The 3540-nt window shown below is 36.6% G+C and overlaps 1 long non-coding RNA gene across 1 annotated transcript; it reads right to left on the bottom strand.

The window, feature by feature from the left end:
• Nucleotides 1-1699: 1699 nt before the first annotated feature.
• LOC127159307 (uncharacterized) lies at nucleotides 1700-2114 on the bottom strand. Its single transcript, XR_007826416.1, has 3 exons — nucleotides 2058-2114; nucleotides 1922-2012; nucleotides 1700-1783 (listed from the first exon to the last, which is right to left on the bottom strand). It is a non-coding gene; the product is annotated as an uncharacterized LOC127159307 (long non-coding RNA).
• Between the last annotated feature and the right edge of the window lie 1426 nt (nucleotides 2115-3540).

The raw sequence follows: 3540 nt of genomic DNA, 5'->3' as shown, positions 1-3540 counted from the left end.
TTATTGTTATTATATTATTGAAAAGCATTTTATATACAATCCTCAAATTGTATGTTAGGGTACTTTCACATACAACATTCACTCAAAACCTGTTAAAATCCTTTGCTTATTCTGTTCATTCTTCTTTTCGTAAGAGGAGAGAGCTAGAGTAAGGGGGTTAGAGAGAGAAAGTCAGAGAGAGAGACAGACAGAGAATTTGCCTCACGCACTCAAACACACAGAGAAACAGGGAGAGAGAAAGTTGAATCTTTTTTCATCTCTCATTCGAATTATGGATCCTTTCTCACTGAAAAAGGTAAGGGGAATTTTATTTATTTATTTATTTATTTTTATTTCATTATTATTATTATTATTTATTTAAAGTCTTTATTATAATTATTTATATGTTTATTATGATATGTACCGGTACTATTGTTCAAATTGTTTATTTATTTATTCTGTCGTGGTTCATTTTTTGTTTTCTATAGAGAATGAGATTGACCAAAAATGCAAGCGATCCTTGGAACGCAACCTGACCACAACCCCCCCCGTCCCCCCCAAAGGATGCCCGCCCCGCAACGGATGCGGGGGCCAGACTGTGTAAAATCACCAAAGCATTCCTCAGAGAACATCATTCGTCTCCTGTCATCGGACGGTCACGCACATACGCAGTATTTCTGTAACCCGTCACTGGACGGTCACGCAGATACACCATATTTCACTACCCCTAAGTCATACGTTGACGCGACACCTGGTAAACCCATCAACCAGAGGTCATTAGCGGGTCACAAGGTCAACACATCCGGATAGAAGTCACGTGGGTCCGTGACACATGTGGCCATCACGTGGGCAGCCCCCCGGGTGGGGCGAGGGGAGGGGCAGTGGGGGGAGGGGAAGGTCAAAAGGTCAAAGCCATAAATCTTTTTTGACATAAGCAACCGTATATTGACTACTGAGAGCTCTGCTCATGTAAGTTAAGATTTATGTTTAAACAAGCTTCACGAGCAGGATACATGGTATAGGCTACATTTCTGTATTGCAAACATTAAATAATAACTTAAGTATTGGGATAAATGTTCATTATAGGCCAGCACGGGCCTCATATATATGTCCTAGCCCGGCCCTTGTCAGACAGCTTATCAGAATTCTCGGCCCGAGCCCGTCTTCACCCAAAACACCTTATACTACTGTTTCATTTTGGTGTAAGGCAATAGAAAATACAGTTTGTACAGTATAAAAACCATTATGCCCATGGAAACATGGAACATAAAACATGGAAACACAATGTGTGTGTATGTGTGTGTGTGTGTGTGCATTTGTACAGCTACCTTTGTGAGGGCCAGTTTCAGTTTTAGACCATCAGAGTGAGGACAATTTTGTAAAGTAAGGACATTTTGGCCAGTCCTCACTTTCTGAAACCCCTTTAAAGGTCTGTTTGAGGGTCAAGGCTCGATTTTAGGGATCAGGTTAATTGGGTAAAGGTTAGGTTTAGGGTAAGGGTTTGGGTAAGACATTTAGTTTAGTGTTGTGTCAATGTATGTCTTCACAAAGAGAGCTAGAGTTGTGTGTGTGATGTCCCCACAAGGATTGTATTTTATGGTTAAATCATACTAAATCATGTTTTTTTTTTTTTTTTTAATCTAAAATGTTGTAATGCTTTTGAGTGTTGTATATCTGCATAAGAAACTTGCCTCTTTTTCTTCAAAAAAAAAAAAACGTTCTTCTTTCTGTGTTTCCATGACTTTTGAAAGATCACCTCCTTCACAATACTCCATCACAATATAAATGCGTCCCGCTTCTTTATCTAAAAAAATTAACATCCACGCAGAGAATAATTTAACTCATATTTATTAAAACAGCTTCATAACTATTCTGATGTTTTTGTTTAGTTAATTGCACTTTTTTTTTTTTATTTGGAATAAAGGAAAAATAGTGTACAAACCTTCAAATGAATTTACGTAAGTAACAATATATCCAAAGTTTAGAGTTTTCAGGATCTCAACTTCCTTTCTGACTGCATCCAGCTCCTCCCCCTAAAAGGAAGGAAGGGAAAAAAATAAATAAATAAAAATACTTACATCTCTGGAATTCATCTGTTTGACCACATAAGGATCTCCATCTGTGTCATTCACCAGAAATGCTATTCCTGAAGTCCCATGTGCAAGTTTTTCCTTTATGGTGTATCCATGTTCTTTTAATACTTCTATAATCAAGATTTAGAATAATTTATTCAAAATAGTGGTCGAATTGAGGGGGGAGGGGTGGGGGTTGGTTGGATTAAGGAACTCCCCCCATAACACCCCAAAAATATTTTATTTTATAATACTTCAAACATGAAACTAATGAATATTAAAATTGAATGAAAAGATTTGATTGCTGTAGTAAATAAAGACCTGCTCACGTTACATAATATTTTACTTTTACGTTTTTTGCAGTGTTGCTCATTGTAACCAATCACATGCTGAAACTCGCAAATTCCCTTATTATAAGCAACAAAGTACAGATGTACGAAGCATGTACATAAGAGACAAATCTATCATACAGTGTATGGACAGCTTCGTTGATTGTAAGAGGAGTTATGAGTGCTTAAACACTAGCTAGACTGACTGTGCTCATTTAGAGCATGTTCTTTCACTGCATGAATCAGTCTAATAAAATGCATTTACAACCCCTGGCAAAAATTTTGGAGTCACTACACTTATTTTTACTTTATAACAACTAAACCAATCACATATATGACACAAAACATTTTTGTTTAATTATTCAACACTCTGGTTATATGAAACATATCTCAAATAAATGAAATTAAAATCGCTGAATTAATGGAAAATTATTTTCCATATCATAACAGAATCAGCTGGTAATTTGTATTTCTGAAACAAATATCTATCTAAAATGCTAATTAGTCAGCAGTTAAAAGAGAGTGCTTACAGGCCTTAACAAGCTGTTGAACTTGGCTAATTGTGAGGTAACATGGCCCCAACAAGGAAGCTGTCAGTTGAACTGATGGAAATGATTATAAAACTCCTTCAAGATGGAAATTCAACATGGAGTGTGAAAAAAAGAAGTTTGATCTTCCCAGTCAGCTGTTTCTAAAATTTGGTGTAAACATACAGGCAGATCAAGGAAGACGTCAAGATAGAAAATGCACAACGGAACAAACGAAGAACAAATGGGTGGAAACAGGAGTCGACGTGTGTGAAATAATTGTAAGAAACCGGCTGAATGAAATGAGATTTACATATACAGTGAAAACCAGCATTAACACATAAACAAAAGAAAACAAGATTAGAGTGGGCTAAAAAGAAGTCGTCATGGAGGCAGATGGGAATTTCCCTTACACAAAGATGTTCTAAGGGCAGAAAGGAAAATGATTGGTTGACAGATTCAACCAATGATATTGAAGCAGAGGCGGGGTCAGGAAATTTGGACGTGTGGAGGGAAAACTTCAGACAGAAACGTTATTAGCGCTTCGTGGGAGGCATTTGTTGCAAGGTAAGTGAATTTACCATGTATTTTATATATAAAAAAAATATTAATAAATCAACATAACTCTAACGT

The sequence above is a fragment of the Labeo rohita genome, unplaced genomic scaffold (genome assembly GCF_022985175.1).
Source record: "Labeo rohita strain BAU-BD-2019 unplaced genomic scaffold, IGBB_LRoh.1.0 scaffold_207, whole genome shotgun sequence".
In the NCBI taxonomy this organism is placed as follows: domain Eukaryota; kingdom Metazoa; phylum Chordata; class Actinopteri; order Cypriniformes; family Cyprinidae; genus Labeo; species Labeo rohita.
Note: the sequence above shows the minus strand (reverse complement) of the source record. Positions and strands in the feature narration are given on the sequence as shown.